This window comes from Protopterus annectens, chromosome 4.part0, assembly GCF_019279795.1.
Source record: "Protopterus annectens isolate FY-2018-M chromosome 4.part0, PAN1.0, whole genome shotgun sequence".
Taxonomy (NCBI): Eukaryota; Metazoa; Chordata; order Ceratodontiformes; family Protopteridae; genus Protopterus; species Protopterus annectens.
In genome coordinates this window covers 772,094,076-772,115,261 of record NC_056733.1, presented here as the reverse complement: position 1 = coordinate 772,115,261, position 21,186 = coordinate 772,094,076, and positions in this window count along the sequence as shown.

Below are 21,186 nucleotides of genomic sequence, written 5' to 3'. Positions count from 1 at the left end.
ATAGGCTTGTGTTCTTCCCTCATGACATTTGGTAATGAGGACACGTAGCACTTGATATTTTGTGATTTTGCTATTATTGTCTCCCATTTTTTTGTTGAGCCTTTTTGACGTAGCAGACTTTGGGCTATCATTGTTAAATTAGGCTCTTGATTGGTGTGTGCTTGATATGGATCTTTTATGTTTGGTCTCCGGATTGTCAGCTGACCGGGATGACCTGGGGGTATTTGGTCTTGGTTCTAGCACAGAGGATCCTGATATAGCAGAACCAATGGGTCCGGAAACTATGTGTGATATTGGTTTTGAAAAATTATATAAACATCTTAAAATATTAAGGACACATGTTTGGCACTCCAAACTAGTCAAGGCATATATTGCCAAAAATATAACCCCATGTGGTTTGAGGGTAAGAACACAGCCTCTTGTTAGTGAAGCAGATGAGACACTTAATATGGAATGGGCTGGTATTCAACAACAAGCCACTATGTCCTTTGTAAAAGCATTGGGCAAATTTTATGATCGTATAGTGGATCGGGAGGCTGATACGGTGCTCAGACTGGCCAATGATGTCAAACCTTTTGAGGAACAATTGTTTTTTTCAAAAACAACTTACCAAAGTGGCTAATGATTTAAATAAGTTGGAAGAACAATTAAAATCTAGAAAAATAAAGAAATTTAATCGGGACCAACAGGATTACCAAGGGGGAAATCCCTTTGGTAGTAGTACAAAACATGTGAGATTTTTCTCACAATCAGTACGGCCATCTAAAAGGAAAAGACCAAAATCAATATTGAAAAATTGCAATTCTGATACAAGTTCATCTACAGATGATTTCTCATCTTGTACTGAGATTGATGCACGGACTGCATCAGGCTCACCGTCTCCCAAAAGGACCGCTTTAGGGGTCCCTTTAGGGGTAAATTCAAGCGGGGGGGCAGAAAACACAGGTCAAATAAAAAACATTCAGGGCTTACTCAAATTTGCAATGCAGAAATAAATGCTTTGTACAATCAAAATGTTTTGAATTTGTCTGATTATGTACTAACACCAATTGAACTGTCTGTACTCAATAAAGGCCTCACATTTGTACCTGGCTTTTTTTATTTCTGAAGTTGCTCTAGCACAAGATGTTATGTCTTTCTGTAGATTGCTCAATTTAAGATTATTTTTTAGTAATGAAGGTAATGACTATACCCAAGATAAATTTATTTATCACAAATCACAATTTTTGCCTCCTATGCATCCGGTAGTACAGCAATTTCAAAATAACATTCTCAAAGATTTACACTTTTATAGAACAAATTTACGTCCAAAACCGAATAACATTACACGGACTGAACAGGTGGCCATTGAAGAACTACGCAATAACCATGATATTGTTATCATAGCAGCTGACAAAGGAGGAGCAGTGGTTGTGCTTAACTGGTCAGATTATGATAAAGAAGCAAAAAAACTACTTTCAGATAAACAATACTATCTTGAAATGGCCATTAATCCCACTTTTAAGTTCAAAAAAGAAATTGATGATTTTTTGATGCTTGCCAGGGATACAGCCATTATTGATAGTGATGTGATGCACCAACTTATGATTCAGGACCCAATGAATCAATATATCTACTTTCTGCCTAAAATACATAAAGATCCGGTCAATCCTCCGGGTAGACCTATTGTGTCAGGCAAGGGTTTCATTACTGAACCCTTGTCTCTTTATTCTGCCAAGCAAGTTAAACCACTGTTATCTTCTATACGCTTGCGGTTACGTGATACGACCAATTTTTTGCAAATTATATCTGAAATGCAGCTTGAACCTGATTGGTTCATGTGTACCCTTGATGTGAGTGCTCTGTACACGAATATTCCACATCGTGGTGGATTGGAAGCTTTAGCATATTGGCTTGATACAGCAGGATTATATCCGACTGAGTATAACAAATTTTTGATTGGTTTGGCTGAACATGTTCTGAACAATAATGTTTTCTTTTATCAAGAAACCTGTTTCTGGCAGATAAAGGGGACAGCGATGGGATCCTCATTTGCCCCCATATATGCTGATCTTTTTATGGCTTATGTTGAACGTTATCTCATCTATGATAGCCAAAATAACATCTATCTGCATCTTATGGACATATGGAGGCGTTATTTGGACGATTGTTGGTTGGTGTGGAAGGGTGGAGTTGATGAACTATCAAATGTTTTGGTCTATCTAAATAATAACAAATGGGGGCTACAGTTTACAGTACATTATGACATCAATACTATCACTTTTTTAGATGTACTGATCAATAGATTGCCTGACCATACTTTGGAAACCAAGGTATTTAGCAACTATCCTGAATACAATACTATTCTACACGGCTCCAGCTTCCACCCACCACATATCGCCAACAATATACCCAAATCACAATTCATTAGAATGAAAAGGATATGTTCAGATGAGCCCTCTTACTGTGCAGAGAGTAAGGATTTGACCAATAGATTTAGATGCAGGGGCTATAAAATAGGACATGTTTTTGATGCCAGTAACAAGGTCAACCAACTCAAGAGGGAGGAATTGTTATGCTATAAGGAGCATAACCACAGGGTCTCACAATCTATCAGGTTTACTACAACTTATGGTAGGAATTCTGACACGTTAATACAGAGTGTGCATAGGCATTGGAACATTTTACAATATGACCTTGAGGTATCCAACATTATTCCTGAAAGATGTTTATTTTCTTTTAGAAAGGGTAAAAATCTGGGTGGTTGTTTTAATCATTTCAAACATCCACATGATTCCGGTACGGAACATTATATACAAACCACACTATCAGGGGGAATTCTTATTGGCTGTTTTCCATGTGGCCATTGTTCCAACTGCAATAAAGTCAACAAAACCAAGCAATTTTCTAGTAGAAACACTCTGTGGTGTATGATATTAATTTCTTTGCTAATTGTAGTTCTGACTGGGTTATCTATTTGGCCACATGTTTTTGTGGGTCATTTTATGTAGGACAAACCTCACGGCCATTGAGACTCAGGATTTCTGAACACATTAGCAATATTAAAAAGTGTAAAGTTCAAAATGCACTATATAAACACCATACCATACATCCTACTGCAAAGTTTTCTTTTACTATTATTGATATTATAAAGGGAAAAAAGCTTAATAAAATGGGTTTGCACTCTTTGTTAAATTCTAAGGAGAAAAAATGGATTATTAAGTTAGGTGGTTTATTTCCACCAGGGCTTAATGAGCAATTTTAGGTTAACCAATCATGTTTCTTTTTGTGTTATTTTCAACAACAGCACTTGATTTGATTTTATTACACTGAGGAAGGCTGTGTGTGGATTGCCAGCCGAAACCGGTCTGTTCCCTTGTTGTTTAACTAATAAATTATTTCACCAGGCCACAGTTTGCTGGCTCTATTTTTTATTTTGGATTTCACTTGACAATTTTGGGCCATGCAATTGCACTTGCGCAGGAAGTACCTGAATTTTGAGCCACCATTATTAGACACAGCAAGACCTTTCCATCTCTAGGCAATTCTAATTCTGTATCATATCTCAGAAAAATCACCTCACTTGTCAGACCAATCTGCCCACCCAGCATCTCTGACAGTGCATCCTGCAGGGAATCCCTAAAGTTTGCCAACTCACCACCCTCCCAGAAAATATGTTCCCAGTTGCCTCTTTCTTCCCTGCACACCTCCAACATTTGCTGTCTGCCTAAAGAAAAATTCTTTGGAGTCTACTTGGAGTATAAAAATATCTATATAAATATTTCCAGGCAAAAATCCTAATTTTTTTAGATTTTGTTCCATATTTGGGAGACATACATATATCCTCCCATTGTTTTTTTGTGAATTGCTTATCCAGTCTCTCTTCCCAATCTTTCTAATCTCCTCTGATTGATTCTTATATTTATTATGCAATAGTGTATATGCTCTACTAATGATTCAATTTTTAATGGCAGCTTCTGTTCTAGATTTTATTAAAAACTCTACCAGTGCTGGTCTTTCATTTAGAACCCTCCCTCCTATTTCTTTCTCTTTGCCTGTATTTTGAAATCATTCCCTCACAGGGAAAGCAATCTCTAACCTACAATCCAAATAAATTCTTGGTGAACCATTAGACTCTTGATCTCTGATACAGTCTTATAAAAATGCAAATGCTAAAGCAAACATAGGCAGTACAAAAGTTACAGTATAATAAGCTACCTGCTTAGACTATTGTCTTAGGGTCACATCACATCTGAAATATGATATACAAGAGTGTCTGATGCAATAGTACATTATGTTACACAAAGAAGCCTGCAGAAGGAAACTGTAAGTCTAGGTTATCTGTCCACATGTTGTAAACCTCCTTCCTTCTTATGTACTTTCCTTCTATTAATCCTCACATTTGTAACAACCTGAACTGCCTAGCCTATTTCAAGACAAGATTCTACCTATAGCAGAAGTTGATTCCATCTGATACCATCTTTCTTTGAAAAGTGTTTTCTCACATGTCGTTTAAATTATATCCATCTTATTTGCTGGCTAGATCAATATGTGTGTATATACCTTTAAGAAGCTATCCAAGGGCTTGCACTAGATTATAAATACTGAGCATGTGCGAGCCTGACTGCCATTTTGTAGTTAGCTGTTGAGATGTGAACATGTATGTATGTAAGTTCTGTTTGTTAGTTCATTCATTCGTATTTAAAGATGCTACTATCCATCCTGATATGTTTGTATGTATTAAAGCATCTGAATGAAACCCCAAGCCTTCTTTTTATTTGTAATAAGGACAAACGAGCGAGACTGGCTATGCCCACCCCCCAGCCCCTTCCACGTCTTTTTGTCAATGAAATTCCTTATGTACCCATTCCATATCCCCATGGCTGTAATCTTTTCTACTTTAAAGAGATCAGGTTTCTTTCACTTCTCTTCCTGAGTCATTCCCTCCATTTCCTTTTCTATTCTAATTGTTTTCTCATATCCTGTAGAACTATAACCACCTTCTCCCCACAAGGCCTCAAAACTGTATTTAGTATTCCAGCTGTTAATTTCCATTGTTTGACAAGAAGGAACCACTGGAAAACATAAAATGAAAACACTTGCACATGACAACACATCTGTCTAGTAATCTATGTTATTAATGTAACCAAGATGTAGCTTATGATGTAACAAACTAATATAGCATAATGTGGTTGGCTACTAAAGCCTGCAATTTCCATGCAAGTTTTAAACAAATATTTCTACACTTTTTGATAAAGTTTTCCTCAGTTGTCTTCACCCATGCAAAGATATTTTTCACAGCATTTTGGTTTGCTTTTGCACCTGTCTTCTTGCACAGTGTCTAATGATTTAAGCTTTCTGTAAAAATAACCTTGAGTCTTTTGTTTTTTCTGGAGTGTCGGTTTGACTTTCCCCAGAATATATAACCAAACCCTTGGTTATCTATCCACAGATAAAGTTCAAAAAACTTGTAGGCTACAGTTAAATTGTGAAATCATTGATCATACCTTCAGTCTTTCTGGGTTACTGTCTAAGTTTGTCACCTGTCTGTTACTATCATGATTGATATCACCAGCAGAGAGACAGTTGCAATTTTCTGCACCCTTTCTGTTAGAAATGAACAAATTGAGCAAGACTTGATCCAGTGCAGGCCCCCTGAGGGCACACCCTTTCACATTCCTTTTTAAATACTGAGAGGTCCCTGTAAATACCATGTCTCAGTCCCATGTCATAGGCTTTTTGCAAAGATGAAGGTATAACAGTGGTTTGCAAATTGTGCAGATCTGTGATGAAGTGGTTAGGTGGGGCCATGATATCAAGAGAGTCTCCATTATTTGACTAGATAATGATGTCAGGCTCACTGGCATGTTGTTTTCTGGGAAGTTTCTTACTCCACTTCTGTACATGGACAGTACCACCACTATATGCATTTAATTCATAGGATCATAGGACATTACTAGGCTATTGGCCCTGAGGCCCTTGCAAGCCTAGCCAAGAATTTAGACCATATTCCAACAAGTCAGCACCTGATGTCACTGTCCAGCAGGGACACAGGTGGAATCCCAGGGGTGTATTTTCTGTTCCCCGTCCAGTTATCCAGCTTTCTGTTAAAAAGGGTTAATGAGGTACTCTGCTTGACATGGAGAGGGAGTCTATTCCACAAAAGGGGGGTCTCTGGGACACAAATCTGTCCCACCAACAAGTCCTGTTGATGTCTCAGACCAGGTTGAGGTCGCACGTGTGGGTTACTGCAGTGGAGCCTGACTTGTGGATATGCAGCAGTCCATCAAGATGGGGTCAGAGATTGCTTTGTATGCCAGACAGAGATCACCTCTGAGGAGTTTGTAGGAGACTGAGTAGAGGGACAGGGCCTTAGCCTATCTGTGTAGGATAGATGTTTAAGGCCCTGGATTCTTCTGGTGAGGAACATCTGTGGTCTCTCCAGCTGCTGCATGTGCTTTATAAGGTACATGTTGAAAGGAGCATTGTACTCAATAATGGGTCTTATAAGGGAAGAATACATGGATGCTATGACCACCTTGTCGCTGGATGAGATACCCTTACTAATGAGGTGGGCCATGTAGAAAGCTTTCCATACAATGGAAGCAATATGGTGGTCAAAAGTCAGTTTGCTATCAACCTGGGTGCCGAAGTCTCTCACAACTAATTGCATGCTTAGGACCTTATTATTACTGTGATCATTTGAGGGGATGTCACTCTCTCCAAAGGGAATGAAGGTGCATTTTTTGGCATTCAGTTTGAGGCCATGTTTCTGGCACCAGTCATTTGTTTAGGTGAAACCCTGTTGGAGGATGTCCACATTACTAGGGGAATTGATGACAGCACCCAGCTTGCAGTCATCTGCAGACTTGGTCAGCCATCGCCCACTGTATTTGGCCTGCACCTCAGAAAAGCATATCCCAAACAACAGAGGCCCCAAGACCCAATCCCTGGGGTAAACCACTCATTACCGTTCTACTGCTTGTGGTGGCTTGCCCTATTTTGACGAGGTAGGTTCTATCAGTGAGCCAGTTTGCTACCCATCTGATAACATATGGATCGATGCCTAGTTGTGACAGTTTATCTATTATACCTGAGTGAGGAATAGTATCGAAGGCTTTGGCCAGGTCAAGGTAGGTGATGTGCACCATCTTCCTCTTATCCATGTTTTCGGTGACTGTCTCAAAGAAGCCGACCAGATTTAACAGGCATGATCTCCCCTTGATGAAACCAAACTGTGAGGGATCGAGTGTTTGGAGGTTGCCAATATCCTTGTTAATGAGGTCCATGAAAATCCATTCCATGGCCTTGCAGATCAGGCTAGTTAGGCTTATGGGTCTATAATTTCCTGGTTTGGTGGGCACTCCACCTTTGTGCAAAGGGATGACAGTGGCTGTCTTCTACTCGGCTGGGTGAAGCCAGTACTGAGGATTTGGTTGAATAGGGTGCATAATGGTGCTGTGAGTTCCTGCCTGAGTTTATGTAGGATGCAGCTTGGGATGTTATCGGGTCCCATGGAAGCTGTATTCTTTGTCTTTGAGAGGGCAGTGATGACTTGCTCCCTAGAGATAAGGGGAGGGCGTAGGTTCTGGAGATGTCCTGATTTACTGATGGGGGGACAGAGGAGTGAAGTTTTCACACTGAACCTGTCTGCCAACAGGTTGGCTATATCTATGGCATTTGTGTATGTGGTGTCCTTGACCAGCAGTTCTGAGCAGATATGAGTGCTTCTTTGAGATTGCAGACATATGTGAAGAAGGCCTTATGATTGTCTTTAGTAGATGTGGCCAGTTTTGACTTGAAGTTTGCTTTGGATGATTTCACTAGTGCTCTTATTTGCTTATTCAGGCTAAGGAGAGATTGCTTCCAATTAGGCACCTGCTCCTTCTTGGTCCTGGACAGCAATTATTTTTTTTCCTTTTATTATAGAGTTTATTTATTGCAGATGTCCACTAGACAGGCTTACACTTCATTGAGGAGGAGGATTTCATCCTGTTGGGTATTCCTGATTCCATGCAGCTATATAAATGCTTGTAAAGTACTTTGGTGTAGGTTTGGACATATGTGCAGTTCCTATGAAAGGGAAGGGGAATGTGAAACTGTTTATATCTTCACTCAGGAGGTTATAATCAGCTTTGGAGAATGTTTTTCTTTGACCCTAGCTTGGGGGGGGGGTCAGGGGAGATGGTGACTTCAAAAGTGACTGCTTTGTGCTTGGATCTTACCAGAGATAATGACCGTGTAGGGATACTTCTGTGGTTACTCATGTTGGTTAATACCAAGTCCAAGATATTTTCACCTCTTGTGGGGATGTCAACCAACTGGTCTAAGGCACGTGCACTGATGAAATCAAGGAATCTCTGGGAATTTGTGTTTTGGCATGAGTACTTATTGCAATCTATTGTTGGATAGTTAAAGTTGCCCAGGGTTAGGGTAAAGGGTAGAATCTTGATAAATGTAAAGAGGTGCAGATAGATGGAGTAGACATCTTGAGTCAAAGTTGGGGGGGCCTATAGCTAGCTATGATTGAATAGAGGTTTTGTCAATTGTTAACTGCACCTGGGTGTCTCCTGTGCATCATACTGTTTGACCAGCCTGGAGATGCGTATGTCTTTTATATAAATTGCAACTCCACCTCAATTTGCTTTGCTGCCCAAGGTTTAGGGTCTGAATGTATGCTAGGAAGAGTAACCTGGTATGACTGGGGTGCTCTCTGCAGCTTTGAACCAGGTTTCTGTGACTGCACAAATATCAGCATCCTTCAGGGTTAAGAATGCTTGCAATGAGTGCAGTTTTGTGTTTAGACTCCTAGCATTTAGCAGCGTGACCTTTAATTTACATTTTGATGAAATTTTCATGTTGGTAGTTTTGACCTCATGGCATTGCATGAAAAAGGCACTATGGGGGAGGCAACAGCCTTTGCTAGGAGCCTGAAGCCTAAAAGAGACAGATGTAGGCCATCTCTGGCAAAGCAACATGGTTTGTCAATCATGTCATCCCAAGCTGTCAGGTACTGGATACCCGTGGAATGACACCTGAAATTAAGCCAGTTGTTAAAGTCAATCATGTTTTGTTTGAATTGAGGCATTATTCTGAGTGACAGTAGAATGCTGCTTAAGGCTGGGAACATACCTGTCTGGGACACATATTCAGCGAGCTCGATCATGTCTCTCTTCATATAGTCCAGGGAGGTACGTCTCAAGTCATTCGCGCTAACATAGACTATGACTAGCTTCGAGAGAAAAATTGCTCAGGACACTAAGGATAATCACAAGGCTTTCTTTAGTTATGTTAGAAACCTGGGTGGGAATTCCCAGATATGCTCAGAATTAGTCCAAAATGACAAAAAATACACCGAACCCACAAACATTGCCAACATCCTAGCTGACAGGTTCAGCGCAAACTTCTCTCCCCCTTCCCCACCAAAAGGGCAAATATCTATCCCAGCAGAGTGCTGCCCCCCTGACATCTCAGATGCTCAGGTAAGAGCTGCCCTCTCCAAAGCAAAAAACACAGCATCAATGGGACCAGATGGTGTCCCGGGCTGCATCCTACATGAACTCCAAGAAGAACTAAACCCAAACATAAAACTACTGTTCAATCTCAGCCTTACTACAGGATATGTACCCAAAGAGTGGCGTACAGCAACAGTGGTCCCTCTCCACAAAGGTGGTGCCTCAACGGATCCTGGAAACTATCGCCCCATAAGCCTGACTAGCTTGGTCTGCAAAGCTATGGAAAGGATCATCATGGACCTCATAAATAAAGATATTGGGGATGTACAGACACTGAATCCTACCCAGTTCGGCTTTGTTAAGGGCAGATCCTGCCTCTTAAACCTGGTCGATTTCTTTGAAACAGTCACCAAGGCCATTGATGAGGGGAAGGTGGTCCACACAGCTTACCTGGACTTCGCAAAAGCCTTCAATACAATACCCCACTCGGGCATTATAGATAAGCTCACCAGCTTAAATATAAACCCCTATGTCACTAGATGGGTTGCAAACTGGCTCAAGGACAGAACCCACATGGTTAGAATTGCTGGTGCCATGTCAGACTCCAAACCAGATACAAGTGGCGTCCCACAAGGCTCAGTCCTGGGACCTCTCTTGTTCTGTATATATTTCTCGGAGGTACAGGCCAACACGGAAGGACTGTGGCTGACCAAGTTCGCAGATGACTGCAAGCTGGGCGCCATAATCGAATCTCCAGCCGACACAAGCATCCTATAAAAGGGCCTCATAGAAACAGACAACTGGTGCCAGAGCCATGGCCTCAAGCTAAATGCCAAAAAGTGTATAGTCATCCCCTTCAGCAAAAACAAAGTGCCCACAAATTACCACATAGATGGTAATCCATTAAGTACGGAAGAAGTAATTAGGGACTTGGGGACCCAAGTTGATAGCAATCTCTCATTTGACAACCACGTGGCCAAAGTGGTTAGAAAATCATTTTATATAGCCCACCTAATCATGAAGGGATTCACATCTAGATCGAGGGAGGTCATTGTGCCTCTTTACTCATCCCTCATCAGGCCCATAATTGAGTACAATGCCCCTTTTGGGATGTACCTTACCAGACACCTGCAGCAACTGGAAAGACCCCAAAAGTACCTCACTAAGAGGATCAAAGGGCTCAAACAGATGCCATATGCTGCCCGGTTAAAGAAACTCCAGCTCTACTCAGTGGCATACCGCCTGCTCAGAGGCGATCTGTGCCTGATGTATAAAGCCATGTCCAACCCGGAATTAATGGACATGCTGCACCTTAGAAAATCCAAATCCCATCGAGCTATGCGCTCAAGAGACTTGAACCTCAGCACTGAAATAAATAGGACATGCTGGAGGGACAGATTCATAACCCAGAGGCTCCCTTCACTCTGGAATAAAATCCCAGTCCAGGTTAGGCAGAGTCCCTCATTGACTCTCTTCAAGAGGAATCTTGATGAGTGGATGGGAGATCATAGATTTACTCCAGGTGTCACATCTGTGTCACTGTTAGACAGATGCACAGTATACTAACCTCAAAAAAGGGCATAACAAAATTCATTTTAAAATGGGTGGCGAAAGCCAAATACACTTTGGATAGGCTTGTAAATGCCCTAGGGCAGATAGCCTAGTATGAACCTATGAACCTGTGACAGAGTCATAACAGTATCTGTTTAGAGGCATGAGTATATAGGTGATATGGTGGATTCTGGCACCAGACAAACAACTAACCATGACTTTTTCCTTATTTAGCCTGGTGAGGGGCACATCTGTGTGTCTCACAATGGAGTCGTCTATGACTAATATATTGGGTTTATGTTTAGGCTTTAGTGGCTGTGAGACACAGGTGTGTGGACTATGTGTGGTGTGTGGTGTGGTAGGCAGTGGAGTTCGCGTGTGATTTTGCCTTGGAGGTCTCTTTTGTTTGGGTATGTTTCTGCTGAGAACCTCTGCATATGTGAAGGTATGTTGTGTAGGTGTGGGTGGTGTTTGAGGTGTGGTGTTTGTGCTGACAACCTTCTCAGTGCCAGATATACTGACTTGTGGGGGAAACAGCAAAGACTCTAGGTTCTTGATGTAATTGCATCTCCTGCAAATTATGTTCCTAGGTCGCAGTAGTATACGGTTGTCCATGTACATAGGTTCATAGGTAGGTACTAGGCTATCTGCCCAAAGGCGTTTCTAAGCCTAGCCGGAATGTGACAGTTACTACACTGTCTCAGGATGCCCATATCAACCAGACTGGTAAGAGAAAATGTAGGAAATTGTCCATCCATATTTGTCAGAAGCTGAGGGAGAGAGGCCAGATAGATTTAAGAGGGTAAAGGGTGGAAGGTCTAAGAGAATTCCTTACAGTCTTAAGGAAAGTTCTCAAAGATGTAAGCACAATTTCTGCAGTTTTCCAATTGATCATAAGTGGTTTCCATCTGGCCTTTGTCCCTATTATTTCTTCAGCTGTTATCTTCTCATATGGCTACTCACCCACTTCAGTTTTCCAGCATGTTTAGACTAACTCCCTCCCTTCCTTTCTTCTCTTTCTTGGTACAGACTGATGTAAATTATTACAGTAATTTAGACTTGTTCCTACTGCTTAGCATCTTTAAATGTCTTCACGTTTCAATTCTATTCACCAATTTCATGTCTTGTTGCCTTACTCCTTTCTTCTATACACAAAGGTGGCTACCTTCCCTCCACTAATTCTGCTGTCAACATTTGTCTATTCCTTCATTTGACCTTCTTAATATCCTTAACAAATGAACTTCTAGCCTCTACAGAACTCTTCCTGTCATACCCTCCTTGTCCCTACAGACCTGGATATTTTTACCTTGTAGCTTGAAGCTATTGTCACTAATGAAACATTCAACATACCTTATTAGGAGAACAAAATAGTAATCTGGAGGCTTCTTGACTCTCATTGCAAAATGAACATGATGACATTTTGTTATTCAACACAGACTGTATAGTGTCATTTTAGATTGCAACTCGCCCTAGGATACTATGATCTATGTTGTGCATGCTAAAATCTCTGTGAACTAATGCAGCAAGTGCTGAAACATATGATGTGAAGTAGATTTTAATTTGTTATTAGACATTTTAACACAAAATGTCCGTTAAGCACATTGAAAATATGAACTGTACAACAGTACTGTAAAATATAATTCAGTCACTGGTATTGTTTCTTGTTTCTATAGCAGCTCTGTAAAATGCATTTCAATCCAGTCCCTACCTCTCTGGCAGCATGTTTTCTTTTGTCTAAAGAGTGTCAAGGATGATTGATTACAATTGACACAGGGGGTGCTGTGGGATTTACCTAAAGTGCTCTGGCAACTGAGGCATGTCAAAGAATATCTACTCTTTGTTCAACAATGGTGCTGTCAGATAGTTCCAGGGGTTTATAGTCTGTCATTCTAGCCTTGTTTTATCCAGACAGCCTTTACACAGTACAAGACTTGACAGACACTGAATAGGAATTGACATTTTGAACATCCCATTTGCGCAGGCTGTAATGCTCTGGACAAATCGGTCAAGACTGACGTCTGCTTCTGACAAAGTGTCTTGTGATCTTTAAAGATACTGTAAAGATGGATGCTTACTCTTTATTAAATACACTTAAATAAAACACAGGAACTGAATGCTAGAGTCTTCTGTTTTTTTCTGTGCACCAGAGAAGCACTGAATAAAAACTTTTATACTTTCAGAAAGCATTCACTTCTTTACTTACTTAAAAATTCCACATCTGTTGATTTATGAGATGCATATGGAAAGTACAAATAGCCACAACAAATACGGTAATATATTATTAAATAAACAGTAACTAATATGCAAACATGTGAGCAAGTTAGTAACCTGTACATGCTTGTTGTAAATCAAACATTACCTACTGGAAAAATGTTGTTTTCTTAAATGAAACTAAACAAAGAAATTATTTTGACTGTAGTTAAAAGACAGGCTACAGTCATAATATCATCCATGGCACAGAGAAAAGAAATGGAAGTCAGGCAACAACATGCGCACCATAGTACTGTTCTTCAAAGAAAAATATATATATTATGAGATACTGAGACTGAGTGTAGCAAGCATATGCAGTCGCAAGCCCCTTAAAAACAATGACAACAGCTACATTTCTCCCTGATGTACTGCACAAGTGCTGGCAGGTACATAACCTGTGCCATCATGGTGCGTCAGTAGGCCAAGCTCCAACCATTCAAACCAGGGAGGAGAATCAAAAGAGAGATGAAGTTCTTGAAAACAATGCCATTATTTAAAAAAAATGAAATAATTCCCTTTTTATAAAGAAATTATACAGCATAATAGCTGCAAATGACGTGTGTATGTGGGCAAAATAGGCGTACTCATTTATCACTTTACTCAAAGCCAGATAGGAGTTATTACTGAAATAAAATACAATATAATTCCAAGCAGAATGGAGGACATTCCCATTTACTAAATAAAACTAAATATAATAAGAGTGTAATATAATATAGGTTGGCATGGTTTGGTCAAAAGCCAACCGTGGGTAATTAGCATTACCCAGGCGCATGACATTATTTAAGAAAAGAAACTGTTACTTTTCTTAAATAATGGCATAGTATAATGCCTGTTTACTGCCCTCCGCAGATGTCTGGCATCCGGCAGTTCTGATGTACTGGCGCCTCAAGATCTCCGTTGCTTTTGTCTCGCTATGTTAAATGAGTTTAACATGGCGAGACAGTTTAAAATAACGGAGATCTTGCTTTCTCCATTGCTTTTCGCTATGTTAAATGGGTTTAACATGGCGAGAAGCTTTAAAATAAGCAGCGGAGATCTCCGTTGCTTATTTTAGCTGCTGCTGCTATGTTAAACCCATTTAACATAGCGAGACAGTGTTTTAAAAGCGAGTTATACTAAGGAAAAAGTCCGGGACCGGACCTTTTCCATTAGTATAACTTCGAGGCACGCTGGCCAATCAGCGTGCGTCATGGTATAGTAATGCTGGATTTACTGGTCCAGAGCCGGGGACCAAACAAAGACAACCTGTAATCCAGCATTACCAGAAGTATAAGAAAAGAAATAATTACTTTTCTTAAATAATGGCATTGTATAATGCCTCTTTGCTGCCCTTCCGCACCTGTCTGGTGTTCAGCGGCAGTTCTGATGTACTCATGCCTTACATCAGAGCTGGAGAGCGAAGTTCTCCGTTGCTCGCTATGTTAAATGGGTTTAACATTTTAAAATAAGCAACAGAGATCTCCGTTGCTTATTTTAAAGTCTCGCTATGTTAAACTCATTTAGCGAGATTTATACTAATGGAAAAACCGGACCTTTTCCGTTAGTATATTGAGGATTTACAACGAACGCGCTGGTTGGGCTGGCCAATCAGCGTGCACGTTTTTAGGATAGGCATTGTATAATATAACATAATGTAATGCAAATATAGTATACTTACTGAATTTCAGGGATTAATTCTAATATCTGATACATAGATAGATTAGATAGGCAGATATAGATTTATATATATAGATAGTTATCCACAGACACACACAAACACACACATGCACATATTTATATATATATATATATATATATATATATATATATATATATATATATATATATATGTATATATATACGGATTCCCTTCTAAATCATGAATCCCACAGAACCGAACTTCAGAATGTCGAAATGAAAATAACAAAGATTTACAATCCCAAACAGCTGATTTTTCTCAGGGCAAGTAAACATTTGTCCAGCATGAAATGTAAACACACTTACATATGTAAAAAACACCTGGGGGGGGCTACACCCATAAACACCCACACCCCCCCAACTATATATACCAACTCTGGGATCACACTACAGTAGGGAAAAGGGCATATTTCCACATGCTTACCTTCAGAAATATTGCCCATTCGGTATTGCAAGTTTTCATTATTTCCGTTTTGACGTTCTGAAGTTTGGTGTTGTGGGATTCGTAATTTAGAATGGGATCCATATATATATATATATATATATATATATATATATATATATATATATAAGCATCAAACACTCACTATACTGAACAACCAAAGAACAGTGATTTTATATCAAATCTAAAATTATCTAAAACAACAAAAATTAAAACTTATTTTTTTGCAGGGGTCAAGTCCCTCTGAACCCCTCAATACCCCTTAGCCGTTATATATACCAAGCCTGAGATCACACAACAATGGGATAAGGACAAACTCCAATACTCAACTGCACCTTGATCCCATATGAAATGCTGTTTGCAAAAGCTCCATTGAAAACGTTTGCTTATATGAACATTCAGTGTTATTCACAGCATGAAAAAGCATTGCTTCATGTGAGCATTTGCTGTTTCAGACTACAACCATATATGTGTGTGTATATATATATATATATATATATATATATATATATATATATATATATATATATATACATACTAGTATATATGGATAGCATTTTTATATACTGTAGACCTTCAATGCCACCTACCTAAACTGCACTTGTTATAGGTAAGCAGTTCTATACAAAAGAAAATAATGCCAAATACAAATTCATTGGATTACGTCTGTGGTTATTGATTTTATACACAAATTATACTTTAATGACTCATCTCATCATTATGTAGATCTAGAAACTTTGGACATAATTATAAAGCTGGAGTGGTTTTCTAATCGGGAAAATCAATGCCCTTAATGATGTCATACATTACCTTTGTTTACCCATATCAAAAATGCAGTTTGTATAGAATACAAGCAAAAAAAAAAACTTTGTGCTGTGTAGGTGCAATAAAATTTTAAGTGACGTGGCAAAATAAACACAGCAAAGCAGTACTATTAATATGCAGAAACAAGAATTAATCATGCCAGCAACACAGCTGAATGGCTTTAAGTCACACATTTAAAACATGGCCTTTATTCCAGTTTTACACTCCATATGTCTCATTTATTATTCACAACATATCAAAAAATAATCAAAAATCCAGTTTATCAACCTACTTACATCAGTAATTTTATATGGAGAGGGCTAAACTGTGGAGCCTCACTCAGAAAATGACTTTTGTTGTTCATTTGCTAACCGAGTAAACCTACTAAACAAAACCTTTTCAAGTACAATCTTGCAGCACATTTTTAAGAATATTGCTCAGTAAAAAAGTAGGTAAATGGATACTCTGAATCAAACCCTGAACCAAAGAATTTCACCCTGTGTGATAAACTTCTAGTTGATGAGGGGAGAGAGAATGTTGTGGTCCCTAGCAGAAAATAACATGAAAAGTTTACAAATAAATAAAAATTAGTCTTTTAACAGGCATCTACCACTTATCACCAAACAAGGATATTCTGCTCTCATACCAACCTATGTTAGGAAAATGTTGCCGCAACCAGCTGCACGTCGTTACAGGTACTGTCTCATCTGATTGGCAGTATTCCTTTTGGCAAGTGTCCATATGACTTACTATTAGATTTACCTTTGCCCAGAGGATTAATAATTCCCAGGTCCCTAGTAACAGAGTTGTGGCCATCATACTGGAATACAGTATGCAGAAAAGCTCATTATTACATAAACTAAACTTCACTATTTCTCAAAGCGAGTTCTAACAAAAGCTAAAACCATTAGACTGGTGAGTTTCTTTAATTATTTCCATTTTCCATGTGATAGCATATTAAATATGGACATTTAGTATCAAATATGCTTTGAAAAGTGGTCTGTAATAACAACGCTGATGGATACAATCCGTCTTAGTATATATATCAACAGTTCATTTCACTGACAGTTCATTTCTCTGACAGTTCATTACATCGACAAGCATTTTCCCCTTCCCCAATGTTGTACGACCCTGGAGTTGATATATATAGTTAGGGGTGTGGGGCACCCCCACATTAGTGTAAGAAGCCCCCCACCTAAAATGCTTGTCGATATAATGAGCTGTCAGTGAAATTAACTGTTGATCAAATGCCGTGAACCCATATATATATATATATATATATATATATATATATATATCAGCTTGCTAGTTTATGTATGCATTTATTTCATTACAAATGTATTGCATTGCTTAAGCCATCTGCAAACTACTAATTAACTTCAGAATGTTATTTCTTATTTTTTATAGTTATAAAACTATATTCATATTTATATCATGCATAAGAGAACTGTAAACTTAAAAAAAGTTTTAGAGCTGGTGTACTAATTCATATTTCTAATTCAGCTTCAAGGCAATTTTCTTGAAAGAAAGACTATTGTTTAAGATCATTATTAGTAAAATATTACGAGCACTCATAAAATCAACTAAGGCCAATTTTGAGAGAAAAATTGCCATGGATTCAAAGGACAATCATAAGGCCTTTTTCAGCTATGTTAGGAACCTGGGTGGAAACTCCCAGATATGCTCAGAATTAGTCCAAAATGATACAAAAATCACTGAACCCACAGACATTGCCAACATACTGGCAGACAGGTTCAGTGCAAACTTCACCCCTCTCCCCTAAAGGAGAGATAACTATCCCAGCCGGGTGTGGCCTCCCAGACATCTGAAATGCGAGGTGAAAGCTGCTCTCTAAAGCTAAAACACAGCATCAATGGGACCGGATGGTGTCCCCGGCTGTGTGCTACATGAGCTAAATGAGGAATTAACCCGCACATAAGGCAGCTGTTTAATCTCAGCCTTACCACAGGATACGTGCTCAAGGAGTGGCGACGGCAACTGTGGTCCCACTCCACAAAGGCGGCGCCTCTACGGACCCTGGTAATTACCGCCCCATAAGCTTAACAAGTCTAGTCTGCAAAGCTATGGAGAGGATCATAATGGAGCTCATAAACAAAGATATAGGGGACTTGCAGACATTGGACCCGACCCAGTTTGGCTTTGTCAAGGGAAGATCATGCCTTTTGAACTTGGTCGACTTCTTCAAACAGTCACCAAGGCCATTGATGAGGGAAAGGCAGTCCATACAGCCTACCTTGACCTTGCAAAGGCTTACACAATACCCCACTCGGGTATTGTAGAAAACTTACCAGCTTAAATGTAAACCCATATGTCACAAGATGGGTTGCAAACTGGCTTAAGGACAGAACCCACAGGGTTAGAGTTGCTGGCTGTGTCAGACTCCAAGCCGGTCACAAGTGGTGTCCCACAGGGCTCAGTCCTTGGCCCCTATTGTTTGGCATCTACTTCTCAGAAGTACAGGCCAGCATGGGAGGACTTTATGACAAAGTTTGCAGACGACTGCAAACTGGGCCATAGTGGAAAGTGCATCGGACACGGATATCCTTCAGAAGGGACTCACGGAAACAGATAGCTGGTGCCAGAGCCATGGCCTGAAGTTAAACACCAAAAATGTATAGTCATACCCTTCGGGAAAAACAAGGTAACCCCAAGCTACCATATAGGTGGCAATCCACTAAGCACAGAAGAGGTTATCAGGGACCTGGGGACCCAGGTTGACAGTGGCCTTTCTTTTGACACTCACATTGCTAAAGTGGTTAGAAAGACCTTCTACATTGCCCACCTGATCATGAAGGGATTCACATCCAGATCTAGTGAGGTCATTGTTCCCTGTACTCTTCACTTATCAGACCAATGATCAAGTACAATGCCCCATTCGGGATGTATCTCACCCGACATCTGCAGCAATTGGAGAGACCCCAAAAGTTCCTCACCAAAAGGATAAAGGGACTCCAAAATCTGTCATATGCTGCCAGATTGAAGAAACTCCAGCTCTATTCAGTTGCATACCGTCTGCTCAGAGGTGACATGTGCCTGACATACAAGGCCATGTCCAACCTGGAATTAATGGACATGCTCCACCTCAAAAAATCCAAATCCACCAAAACCACTAGAGCAAGCGACTTAAACCTTAGCACGGATATAAATAGGACGTGCTGGAGGGATAGATTTATCACTCAGAGACTCCCTATGCTGTGGAATAAAATCCCAGTCCATGTGAGGCAGAGCACCTCGCTGACTCTGTTCAAGAGAAATCTAGACCTGTGGATGGGAGATCGTAGGTTTACCCCGGGAATCATCTCTGTGTCACTGCTAGACAGAGGCACAACAAACTAATGGGCACAGTATTTTTTCATATAAGGGGTGGCGTAAGCCACAAAAATTTGGGCTAGGCTTATAAATGCCTTAGGGCAGATAGCCTAGTATAAACCTATGAACCTAAGAAAAATGAATTACTGTGCTATTTTATAAAACTTTTGTAACTCAGTCAGACTGGTCTCCTTAAAATTTATTCTAGTTTCTGTAAAATTCTACTGTCTTTTTCTATGGAAGTTTTGCAGTTGTATTGTTGCAATAAAAATATCACTCAGTATGATGCAGTGGTAATGTCATATCTAAAACATGTTATTAAATATCTCTTAACTCATGCAGGATTGCAAGTGCTATATAATTCATTCATTCATGCAACCATTCATTCTCTGATAACCTGCTTGATCCAGTTCAGGATCATATGGGAGCCAGACTCTCCTGACATTCAGGCCTGCAGCTCATCACAGGACACATGCACAAATACATGTGGCCACTTATTTGCACATACACGCTTATGAACAATGTGGAGGATTGCCAAGTCACCTATGGCATGCCTTTAGAATGGGAAAGGAAACCAAAACATTCAATGTTAACTCAACAGCAGAGCCGGATCATGGTCAAATGGGGTCCTAGGCAGGATAATGGATCAGGACTCTCTATAGCCCTCACCAGTCTCCCTTTCAGCACACCCCCCAGCCATTCCATCTCCCCCGTCACCATAAATACTGTTCAGACCTGTCAGTGTGCAGATTATTTTTTTCTTTCCTTCTACAGTGACTAGAGCTATTTAAAACTTTTATTTCAAATTTTATAGCACAAACACATAGCCATTTGCTAAGCAAAACAATGCAGTCTCACAATGAAAACATACTTAGCATGAAAAGTAACCTTCTCTACTCTTGAAAATCATATTAATTGAATCGGCATTGAAAGCCACATTTAAAGAAAAAGGTTTCTGGCCAGTGGCAGATTAAGTTTACCTTTGGACTTTTTCAAACTATAGACCTCTTGCACACATTTTTTGGACCATGCGTACATGCATGTGTTCTTTAATGCATCATCCTGATTGTATTAAATTATATTCCTTATATGATACAGCACCGCTTGTTAAAGTGTGCTTTAAATTTGTAAGTTTGGACATTTTTCCAGTAAGCAATGAAACAAAATGTATGAAGCAATAATGACAAAACTACCCATTAAAAAACATTTGAACCTCAAAAGGCCAGTCAGACTTCTGTCATTACAATCCACCAATATCAGTCAATTTACATAAACTCTACAGAAGTAAAAGTCATCTGAATAATTCTACATTAAAGAGATCTATAACTAATGAAGAGGCTGGTGCTGGTAAACAACATTACATTTCAGATTTTCTTGTACAAATTCAGTGCCTGCTGCCCTTGAAGAATAAATTGCCCATGTTACATTAAAAAAATTGGTAAGCTGATAATATTGCAATAGGGAATGGCTGTCAAACCAGTAACAGGTTCATAGTTACTAAGCACCTCATCCAAAGGAGGATACACTCAGGAGTGCCATACACTCTACCGACCCTTAAAGATGGCATTGTAATATCAGCACTCTATGTACATTGTGTGGGAGTAGAACCTACAGCCTTTTTCAACAAAGGTTGGTATGCTACCTGCTGTGCTAATAAATGGACTTTAACATTTATAACACAATCACTGTTGATGGCCA